This window comes from Theropithecus gelada, chromosome 7a (assembly GCF_003255815.1).
Source record: "Theropithecus gelada isolate Dixy chromosome 7a, Tgel_1.0, whole genome shotgun sequence".
Lineage (NCBI taxonomy): Eukaryota > Metazoa > Chordata > Mammalia > Primates > Cercopithecidae > Theropithecus > Theropithecus gelada.
In genome coordinates, this window is record NC_037674.1 from 22155707 (window position 1) to 22168616 (window position 12910).

The 12910-nt window shown below is 32.9% G+C and overlaps 1 pseudogene; it reads left to right on the forward strand.

The window, feature by feature from the left end:
* Positions 1-4261: 4261 nt before the first annotated feature.
* LOC112627974 lies at positions 4262-4676 on the forward strand (annotated as a pseudogene).
* Positions 4677-12910: the final 8234 nt, after the last annotated feature.

The window sequence follows — 12910 nt, forward strand, 5'->3', positions numbered from 1 at the left end:
AGTACTATTCAGTCATTAAAAAGAATGAGATTCTGTCATTTGCAACAATATGGATGGAAATGGAGATCATTACGTTAATAAAATAAACCCAGCACAGAAAGACACACATCACATGTTCTCACATATTTATGGGATATAAAAATCAAGACAATTGAACTCATGGATATAGAGAGTAGAAGGATGGTTACCAGAGGCTGGGGAGGTTTGCAGGGCTTGGGGAGAAGTTGGGACAGTTCATGGGTACAAAAAATATATATATAGACATAATGAATGAGATCTACTATTTGAGCGCACAACAGGGTGACTATAGTCAATAATAACTTAATTGTACATTCTAAAATAACTTAAAGAGTATAATTGAATTGTTTGTAATTCAAAGGATAAATGCTTGGGGGGATGGATATCCCATTCTCCATGATGTGCACATTTCATATTGCATGCCTGTATCAAAATATCTCTATGTACCCCATAAATATGTACACCAACTATGTACTCACAAAAATTAAAAATAAAAAAATTTAAAAGAAAATTTTTCTTAAATAAGATAAATGCAATAAAAATTTTGACTACAACTGCATTAGATTTTTGCATTAATCTGGAAAGAACTGATATATTAGAATTTCCTATCTAAGAATGAGGACGATTAATCTCCTTATTTAGATGTCCTGTGTCTTTCACTGTAGCTTCAGTGCTTTCTTCACAGAAATATTATGCATTCTAGAATAAGTTATCTAGATATTTGTATTTTTCTCTCATGTAAAGTCTATCTTTAATTACGATTCCCAGTTTATATTAGTGTGAAAAAGATTAGTATTTTGATGTTGATTTTGTATCCAGCAAAGTTCTAAACTTCCCCCAGTTTTCTAGTAGTTTTGTTGTTAATCTGTTTGGTTTTTAGATAATCATATCACCTGACAAAAATGACAGTTTAAAATTTTTATTTCCTTATAGCATGGGGCAACACCACCAGTCTTTATTCAAGAGTAAGGCAAAAATGTGTACGGTGTAGTATTCCTGATTTTTAAAATAAGCCATCAGAGGTTACTTCAGGTATTTGATATATAAACATATATTTAAGAAAATTTGCTTTTATTCAAAGATTAAGAGTTTTTAATCATTAATAAGTATTAAGCTTTATAAAGTATTTTTCATCAATTGAAATAATTATTTAAATGTTCTCTTTAAAGTTTATTCAAATGGCAAATTTTAATAATTTATTTCCCCATGTAGAACCATCTTTGAATTCCTAAGATAAACTACATGATTGACTATATTTGGTAAGTTAATATTTCATGAGAATTTTTGCATGTATGTTCATGAATAAAATGGTCCATTAACTTTCTTTTTATATAGTTTGACTATAATATGGTTAATGAGCTAAGATTAAATAAATTATAAAATGACCCAGGAAGCAATCTTTTTCTATTGCTTTCAAAAACATATGAAATTATTCTTTTAAATAATTTAAAGAAAATACCTGAAAAATCATCTGTCTTTTCCCTACCTTTGAAGGGGGCAATTGTTTTTATGTATATAATACCATAGAAGTCTATTCAAGTTATCTATCCCTCACTGTACCATTTTTGATTATTTTATACATTTTAGTAATTTATCTAATTTACTCCTCTATTTTGTCACGTAGAGTTAATAAATCTTTTACTTGCTATGCTATTATGAATTTCTTCAAATTTTTTCTTTTGTTAATTTCCATATTCTTTATTTTGTTAGTCTGGCCAACAATGTATCTATATTATTAATGTTTTAAGGAACTAGATTTTAAATTTTCTAAACTTTTATTATTATCCTCTTTATTAGACAAATTATTTTGGATTCATGTATTTCTTTTTATACTTTTTAAGTTGAAAGCTTAGGTTATTTGCTTTTAACTTATCTTGTTTCTTGATATATACATTTTAAGTAATATATTTTTCTAAATACTGCTTTAGCTCTTACACAAAAGTGAGCATTAAATATTTTCATTTTCACGTAATTCTAAGTATTTCTAAAATCTGTTTTTTCCTTTGTAAAACAATAAGTTAGAGTGAGGTATTATTTTGGTTTCTAAAAAGAAGAGATATCATTATGCCATTGAAAATACTAGTTTTTAGTTTATTAAACTTGTTTAATAAAGATAGTTTGATATATTTTGTTTGAAATTAATTGAAGCTTTCATTCGTTGCTTCTAAAATATGACTAGAAATAGATATTTCATATATACATACGTACATATGTATTATTAGTAACGGTATTGTTCATATCTCTAATTTCTGCATAACTTTCTTAACATCTTCAAATATGTAGTTAATTTATGTGATTCTCTCTGCAGTTTTACCAGTTCTACTTTACTCTAATTTAAGGCTGTATTGTTAAGTATATTTTTGTCATTTTTTTTGTTTCAGTAGAAAACAACTATATTTTTCTCTTGCTCTTTTTCCTTTATACAAATAGATTTACATATTAAAATAACCTGCCACTTTTTTTTTTATTTGGTTTATATTTTCCTGGTATAACTTTGTCCATCCTCTTTTGAAGTTTGCTGGGTTTTTTTTTAATGGCAAGATGTTACTGGGTCTTTTTTGCCTCTTAAATCCAACCTCAGAGACCATATATTTTAATTGGCCCATTAAATATTTATATCAAGACAGGAATAGGTTTAAAAGTTACTTCTAACTTTACATTCTCAATTGTAAAAGAAGTATAAGTAAAATTCTCAAATTGTATAAGAAGACTTCAACTATTCTCCTAACTTCATATTCCCAAAAATTGAGCTCAAGACTCCCATCTCTCCTCAGCATCAAAATACTGTCATTCTCCTCTAACTCTCTTTTTTGGCTTCTAAGAGGTTTTTTATATTGTATGGGGTAGGGAAAAATAACTGTTATATATGACCACTTATTTTATCACAAAATCTTTCATGGATTGCATTTGGGCTGTGGCTTTTTGATTCAAAAGCTAAGGATTTAACATCTTTGCTGTCTGGTACCCGCCTGATATAATGGATATTTTAGATCAATAACCAGATGGAGACTAATCACTTGTTGGGGAAAAGGAAGTACAGCGATTAATGCCCGCCCATTTCATCCACTGCCCCAAGAAGACTATTCTAATTTAGGGTGACAGTGAATGTGGCCTGGATAGGGAGTCTGTAAAGTCCTTAAATCAGAGACTTTTGCTTATTTTTATTTATTCAGCGCCCAGCTCAGTGTTTGGCATATTAGAGGCAACAATCAATACACATTGAATGAATTTCATAGTAATACAGTAGCTCACACTCCACCAATAATGTGGAAATGTCAGCCTAAAAAATTATTTGCATCAAGTCTGGGATAGCATTACTGCAAAATTAATGAAATGACTAAAAACATCGAGCATGTTTTACAGACCAGGAGTCCCGAGAATTAGCTACAATATCCAAATCTGTCCCAACCCAACTGTACTTGATATTAAATGGTGGTAACTTTCTGATGTGGCTTAAAATGTTATCAGAAATAATTCTGAGTCCAGTACCAGACAGATCTTTCAAGGTAGAAAGCAACAATTCCAAAAATCTTCCAGGTGTTGACCTCTGCTTCATAGACTCACTCCAGGAGGATTCTGTTGATGCAGGAGCCTCTGCTTTGCTGCTCCTTGCTTCTCTGGCCTGTAGGGGACTTCCTACTATATACTGCATGCACATGGTCTTATCCACATTTCTCTCCTGCTCCTCTAAGATAATAGCCTGCTATCTTTGAGAAAAGGGACCAGAGGAGAGGAGCCACATACCAACGAAGTCATATTCAAATTCATTTTAATTCTAAAATGTTATAGCAATTTTACTCTACTTTGTTATAGTCCACTTACAATAAAAGGAATTGGGAAGGAATGTCTCCCAAACCTAGGCTGGAATAGAAGATTTTTGCTTAGCATCATGTCCATGACCTTCATCTAAGAAGCAAAATTATGATTTGTGATAAAACACTTGAATCATTTTTTGATAGACCTAAATGAGATTAAGAAATTCGGGGACACTAAGGTTGCCCATCCAGCTGAGTAAAAATGTTAAAAATACATACATACATACATAAAAAACATACAAACGTACATATATAAAACACATACATATATATATAATATGGATCTAACAATAATTATCTAATCATTTTGTTACAAGATACTTTTGAATAATCTTATTTTAAGAACCCTTTTTCTTTAGGAAAAGTTTGCTGCGGGCTCTCCTCAAGGAAGGTAGTCTTGGAAGCCCAGTTAGCAGTGGAGAGGCAGTATGTCCAGTCCAATGGCAACTGCGCAAGCTAGCAGTGATGAAAAAGGGCAGGTGGGTAGGGACTTCCACCACCTATTGCCAGTTGGAGGAGGTGGTGAAGCAAAATTCCTTGAAGGAACTCTGGCTGGTGACCCATGGGTGACTCTACAATGTCCCCCACTTCGAGGAGCCCCCTGGCAGAGTAAAGGTTCTGCTGGAACAAGCTGGTGCAGATGCAACTGAAAGTTTTGAAGATGTAGGCCACTCCTCTGATGCGGGAGAAATGCTAAAGCAGTACTACATTGGTGCTGTCCATTCGAGTGACCTCAAACCTGAAAATTGTAGCAGGGATCCTTCAAAAAATGACACATGCATAGGTGCTATCCTCTTAGGTTACCTGTCTCACTCCTACATATCGGAAAGCAAATCCTCCTGATAGACCTTGTTGAAGTCCGGAAAGCACGTCTACTTTGGAGTGAAAACTGGAGACTTGCTCAGGAGCTGCAGCAATGCCCTCTTCTCGAATCCTGCCAGTTGTATTCTTCCCCCTTTGGAGCCAAGACAGTTGGCTGGACAACCACCTCAGATCTGGAACCACTGTCCTTCATCTTTCAGATTATTGCTCCCAAAGTACCTGGCTCACTGTTCTGTGTCAAACAATTTCTGGTGTTTCTTTTCTTCACTGGTTTCCATAGGTACACCCTTTTATTTCAAAACTTTCTGTTCATAATTGTAATTCATATGACATTGCTCTTTGGTAAAAATGTCTGCTTTCCAACACTTTAAATGCACATTACACATTCTTAACAGGACAACAATCTAGTGCTGAACCTTTTCCTTTTCCATTTTCAAGTAAATTTTTTTTAAAAAATTCTGATTCAGGGCCAAGTACGGTGGCTCATGCCTGGTATCCTAACACTTTGGAAGGCCAAACTGGAAAGATCTCTTGAAGCCAGAAGTTTGAGACCATTCTGAGTTATATAGGGAGGACCCATCTCTATATATTTTTTAATCTGATTTAATTTTGTTATTATAAAGGAGTTTATGAAGTAAAGGTATGCACCTATACTTAAAACTGCCAGATGATTTTTGTTCCTTGTATGTGTGTGGTAAAACTATAAAGAACTGTGCAGTTATTTCCTCCCTCTCGAGCTAGGGTAGAAGGTAGCTCTTCACACCCCGAGTCCGGCCCCTTCCCAAGTGGCACTGGACAGAAAACTACATTTCCCTTTATTTCTTGGAGGTGGAAAGAAACAAGGAAAGAGGGGGATGAACTGGGGTGACAGAAGGTTGGTGATTTCAGAGTAATCTTTCTTTAGAAAAATATTGAAAAGCATTACTTCAGGATAGGAGTTTAGAGAAAGCACCAGAGCTTTCACGTTGGTTTGGCACCAGTTTCCAGACATCTGTTTTGTTTTGTTTTTTTCTCTTCTAGCTATCTTTTACTGGTAAAACACAGACATATAATTATGTCTGTAGAGCTTTACCAGGGACTTTCCCTGCTTTTTTTTTATTGATTAGTAAATTATTGATTCTCCATTTTCCAAAAGTAAGAGTGGGAACTCCAACTTGACTTTGTTTGCCCACCAGTAAAGTAACTTCCGTATATATGGTATTTGAAAGTAAGAGTTCATGACAAGAGACTGTCTTCCATTTCATCTCTATTTTATCTCCCTGTCTCCAATTTGTGATTTTGTTCTGTTTTTCCATGAAAATAAAAAAACAAAGCGGTAGACTAAAAAAAAAAAAAAAAAAAAAAAAGTTTGCATAATCATTATTCTGTACCTGGAACAAACTGGGGATATGGCAAGTCCAAAGATAAACAAGCAATCATTGTATAGAAGAAGCTTATGAAGCAGGTGACATCTTAACTGAATCTTTGGTTTTACTGACTCAACAAGAACCCAGACTTCATGGAGGATACTGAGAAGCAAGGAACTATGCTTGAAAAACTGGGAGACTATGTCCTCAGGTCCACTGCCGGGAAGCTGAACACATTATCCTTTTTGACCTCAATGGCAGGTTACATTTAAACATTTCCCTCTCATGTTTATGTTCTTTGACCTATTCCTGGAGCTCTCATTTCCAGCCACCCAGGCAAAGCTATCACATCTATATATAATCCCAAGAGAAGAATGAATTTAGTAACATCTGATGTGTTATTCTCAAAAGATTTATTCAGAAGAGCTTGTAGCCTCTTGTTTCCTTTTTTTTTTTCAGTCTAGAACCAAAGTACTAAATGCCAGTTAATTACTCAGATGACTCAGAACCTAAAGAGGTTATATGTGTTTAGCTGAATATCAAGCAAAAAGAGAGAGAGAGAAAGACAGACATAAAGAGGGATTCAACTCAAGCTGCAGATGGTACCAACATAAACCCAGCTAAGACATGATTGGTTCTCTTCCCCTAAACAAGGAAGAATTTTTAAGTATATCTGCCATGATATAACAGGTTAACAATATAACATTAACTATTTGCTTCTGAGTTTTAAAAAAGACGGTTTTTGTTTAAGGCCTAGATAAAATTCTTGGTTCTTCATGGCTTTTTTCACAGCCTCCTGAAAAGGCAGTATTTTTCCAGTGCTGAAGGAACTCATAATTTAAACTGCCTGATCCTGTCAAATTCAACTTGACAGAGCCACTGAGAAAATAAAGTCTATATTTCATATGATATTTACAGTACACATATTTCAGGCATTACAATTATGAAATGTACACGATTTTATTTAAAATAAAACTAAATCTGAGCACACATACCTATCCAATATCCCATGTCATTAAACACAGGTGATTCTATATAAAATGCACTCAAGTGCTTCAAGCCTTTGTAGGAATTAATGAAAAGGGAGGATCTGAGTGAGCTAAAGTAAACATGAACTGTAACTTAAATAGTTTCACTTGGTATATTTTACAGGCTATTTAAATTGATTGAACTACTTCTCAAAGAGAAAATGCTTTGTGCTCTTATAAGAGGAATCCCATGCAACATATACATATGTAGTAACAACTTAATAGTCATCCTATCTTATTATCGTGGCATTTAAATTTGTATTCTGATTATTTTTCTGCTGAAAAGTTAAAATTAACATAACAATTCAAGATGACACCATGGAATAAGTGAAGTGTGTTCTTACTAAAATTAGTAGATCAGAATCTGTTTTATCAATTTTACTGTATGATCAATATTAAGTACACAGAGTAATATACTAAAACAATACAATGTTTATAATGTTTAGTTCTATTTAACTAAACATTCATCAAATCATTTAGATCAAATTTTTATAATCAACAAAGAACTCAAACCAAAATTAAGTCACAAAGAAAACCAACTATTCCACAAATATTTTAACCATGAAGACTTTTTTGGTCAAAAGTGTATTTCAATTAGAAACAAAAATGTTATTAACACGAATATATTTGATAATCTTTTAAAGTTCAAAATAAGTCATTGATGAAAGAAATCATAATAGAAATTAGAAAACATTTGCTGCTGAACAACAAACATGATGTATAAAAACAAAATGTTATTGAATGCTTACATTAGAGAAGAATTAAAAATTAATAAGCCAAGCATCCATATCAAGATTTTAAGAAAATAAAAAGTATCAAGAATTTAAGAAAATAAGAAATAGAATAAACTGGCCAAAAGTGGTAACAAATAAAGGATCAGAAAGTAATATCCTAAAAAACAATGCAACAATAGGGAAGATTAAAAAGAAAATCAAGCAAAGAAAATGGTTCATTGGGATTTTTCTTCTAGCCAAGGTACAGTAATAAACTCACGAAAGTGCAAAAAAGAAAAGGAAGAAGGGGGGAAGGAAGGAGGGCAGGAAACAAGGTCAGAGAAAAAATAAGGATTTGAAAGACACCAGACACAAATGAGATGAGCCTTGCTATCATCACTGCCACAGCGTATTGGCTTGAGAATGTTTCAAGATTGCAGCACAGGGAAGGAGAGCCCAGGTAAAGCCCAGCAGATTTTCTGATGTGAGGGGATGGAGCTGAGATTTTAGGAAGAACGGGAAACTACAGTTCACAGGATACAGTACCAAAGAGAAGAGATATATACACAGAAAGAAAGCTCTGGAGACCTGCAAAAGAGCCCCTTCCAGTATTCAGCACAGCATTGATCAGCCTGTAAGTGTGAGGAAACTACCTCAGGCCAATGAAGGAAGCACCTTCTCATAATTAAAGGTACTAGTGCCTGATGCCCACATAGAGCCGGGAATAGCACCTGTTTGTACCAGCCACACTGGATGACTCAAGATTCATAGGGCAGGGGGCAATGCATTCAGAAGGGTCTTGTTTCAGTAGTGGGAAATAATTATTTCTAGAAAAACCACTTCTCCAGTCTCTCCTACAAAATATACACAACATTCGAAAGAATTCACTTTTTTTCCCCCAAGGAATTTAACTTCATTCCTGAACAAAGCTCAAGAAGATTTACAGGAATACAAAAATACCCAGCACCCAATAAGGTAAAATGTACTATGTCTTGTATCCAAACAAAGTTTACTTGGCATGTAAAGTAGCAGACAAGCATTGTCTATAATAAGGAGAATAACCAATAAATCAAAACCAACCCAGAATATAGATGTTAGAATTAGCAGAGAAGAGCCTTTAAAAAGTCACTATAATGGCATTCCTTATGTTAAAAAACTTAGAGACATCAAAGCTATAAACACCCAAATCAAACTGAGAGGTAAAATCTGCAATGCCTAAAAGATACAGTGGGTAGAATAAGTAATAGAGCAGACACTGCAAAAGTAAAAATTAGTAAAACTTAAGGCATAGTATAGGAACTACCCAATATGAAACACACAGAGGAAAATATGAATAAAATAAAGACTATCAATGAGTTGTGAGAAACAACTTCTAAACAACCTGATATACATATAGGTGTAGCTCTCAAAGAGAGAGAAAAAAAATTGAAGACATACTGCCTAAAAAGTTTCCAAACTGATAAAAACTATACATCCACAGATACAAGCTCAACAAACTCCAAGTGTTCCTCAAGACAATAAAACACGTAACATCCAATTGCTCACACTGATAATAAAGAGAAAAAATCTCACAAGTAGCCACATTATTGTACATAAGAAAAAAAAGTAAATATAACATCAGAATTCTCCTCAAAAATAGTTCAAGTGAGAAGACAGTGGAAGACCATTTTTTTTCGATTTTTATTTTTATTTTTTAGAAAAGTTTCTCAAATATTTAATTTCTTTTTTTTTTCTTTCTTTTTAATATTTATTATTATTATTATACTTTAAGTTTTAGGGTACATGTGCATAACGAGCAGGTTTGTTACATATGTATACTTCTGCCATGTTGGTGTGCTGCACCCATCAACTCGTCAGCACCCATCAGCTCGTCACTTACATCAGGTATAACTCCCAATGCAATCCCTCCCCACTCCCCCGTCCCCGTGATAGGACCCGGTGTGTGATGTTCCCCTTCCCGAGTCCAAGTGATCTCATTGTTCAGTTCCCACCTATGAGTGAGAACATGCGGTGTTTGGTTTTCTGTTCTTGTGATAGTTTGCTAAGAATGATGGTTTCCAGCTGCATCCATGTCCCTACAAAGGAAGACCATTTTAAAGTGCTCAAAGAAAGAGGAAAAAATCCTGGCTGGGCGCAGTGGCGCACGCCTGTAATCTCAGCACTTTGGGAGGCCGAGGCGGGCGGATCACGAAGTCAGGAAATCGAGACCACAGTGAAACCCCGTCTCTACTAAAAATACAAAAAATTAACCTGGCATGGTGGTGGGCGCCTGTGGTACCAGCTACTCGGGAGGCTGAGGCAGGAGAATAGCATGAACCCGCGAGGCGGAGCTTGCAGTGAGCCAAGATCGCGCCACTGTACTCCAGCCTGGGTGACAGGGCGAGACTCCGTCTCAAAAAAAAAAAAAAAAAAAAAAAAAAATCCTGTCATCCTAGAATTGTATATTCAGTGAGCATATCTTTCAAAAAATGAAGACAAAATAAAGACATTTCAGACACTAAAAGCTGAAAGATTTGTTAAATAGCAAAACAGTACTCTAAAAATTGTTAAAAAGAAGTTCTTTAGGCAGAAGAAAAATGATATCACATGGGAATGTGATTCTATACAAGTTAATGAAAAGCACTAAGAAAGGCAATTATAAGAGTAAAGTTTTTGTTTATTATTTAAATTCCTTTAAAAGATAATTAACTATTTAAACAAAAATAATAATACCACAAGTTGAAATTTGTAAGTTATGGAAAAGTAAAATGTATGCCAACAATAGCATGTCATGGGGAGAATTTGAAGTATACTATTATAAGGTTCCTAAACTATATGTGAATTGGTAGAATATCACACAAAAGTTGATTATAATAAGTTAAATATGCATACTGTGAACTCCAAATCAACTGTCAAGATAACAAAACATAGTCAGAGTTAATAAGCTAACAAAAGAAATAAAATACTAAAATATATCCAGTTAATTAAACAGAAGGTGGATAAAATAGGACAAGGGGAAAAAGACATAAGACAAATACAAACAAAACAGGAAAATGATAACTTAAGAGTAATCATACAATAACCTAAAACATAAATTTTGAAAATAAACCAGTTAAAAAGCAGATAATTCTTAGATTGAATGAAGAGTTAGACCTCACTAGATGTTGCTCACAGAAAATGTACTTCCCTTATAAATGCAATATACTAATAGGTTAAAATAATAGAAAAAGATATGCCATGTGAGCACATACGAAAGTAAATCTGAAGTGGCTATATTATTTCAAATCAATAAATACTAACAGAAATTATAAAGAAGATAATTTCATAATAAAAAAGCTAATTCATCAAAAAGGACATAGCACTCCTACACCTTTATACTCCTTGTATCAGAGCTCCAAAATACGTGAAACAAAAATTAAAACCCAATAGACACAAGACAAAAGAGTTGAAGCCACAATTAATACTCAGCATTCAGTACCCTGTCTCAATAAATAATAGAACAAGTAGACAGAAAATTCATAGGGATATAGAAGATTTGAATAATAAACTTATTTGACATTCATAGCATACTACCAAATGAAAGCAGATTATTTTCTGAAAAAATATACAATATTTACCAGGATAGACTATATTCTGGGTGATAAAACAATGCTAAGTAGCTCTAAAATGATACAGGTAATAAAAGATGTTCTCTAACCATAATGAAATTAAAATTAGAAATAAGTAACAGAAAGGTATCTGGAAATATTCTCAAAAATTAAAAAAAAAACTTCTAAATAACATGAGTCAAAAAAAAGAGAAAAATTAGAGAATATTTTAAACTGAATGAAAATGAAAACAACATATCAGAATTTGCAAAATGTTACTAAAACCATACGTAAGGGGAAATTTATAGCACTAAATGCCTACATTAGAAAAGACAAAAGGTCTTGAATTAATGATTACAGGCTGTATTTTAAGAGTAAAAACAGAAAAACTACTAAAACCAGAAAAGTAGAAAATTTTTAAAAAAAAACCCTTTAGGTCACACATAAGTAAAATAGAAAACTGAACTGAAACATAATTTGTTTAAAAATTAGTGAAACCAAAAGTTAATATTAGTTTCAAATAGCCAGAAAGAGGATAGTGAACATACCCAACATGAATGATAAATATTAAGCTTATTGATATGCTGTTGATATGCTAATTATCATAACCTGATCACTATACATTGTATGTACAGAAGCATCACTAGGTTTCCATAAATATTTACAATTCTGGTTAATTTAAAAGAAGAAAATTTTTTAAAAAATCAATGAAACCAAAAGTTTAAAATTTGAGATCAAATTGATAAACCTCTAGACAGACCATTCGGGAAAAAAAGAAGACTTCAGTTACCTATATCTGGAATGACAGATGTGACATCACTGCAGATTTTACAGATATTAAAATAAATATAAGAAAATATACCTAAAATTATGCCATTAAATTTGACAGTATAGATGAAACGGTACTTTGAAAACATCAAGCCACTAAAATTCACTCATGAATAAATTGAATGAATATACACATATGTATTTAAATTTATACATATAAATCACATAAGTGTAAATAAATAAAACATACATATTTATATAATTGGCTTTGTAGCTAAAGGCCTTTCCATGAAGAAAACTCCAGACACAAATGGATTCACTGTTGAATTTCATCAAACACTTCAGGAAGAAGTAGTACTAATTCTAAACAAATTTTTCAGAAAATTAAAGAGAACAGATTACTTCCCAGCTACGTCCTGATCCCATCATTATGCTGACATCAAATGCAAACACGTGACTGTAAGTCTATATCCCTCATGAGCCTAGATGTAGAGTTGAAACAAAATTTAACTGAGCCCAGTAATTTATAGCAAGAGTAATATATCATGACCAAGTGGGGTTTACCTCAGGAATGCAAATGTGGATTAAGATTTGAGAATGAGTTAATATAAACTCCATTTTAAAAGTTTAAGGAAAACAATCAATAAGTATAAAAACCATTTGACAAATTCAACATTCATTCCATTTTTTCTGATTTTAAAACTTCAAGAAGAAATGATCAACCTAATAAAGAGCATCTGAAAAATATTTACAATATCTTATCTAACCATAAAATATCTTATCTAACCACATTTTTATAAAATAAATATCCATGAGTCCTTACCAATATAAATG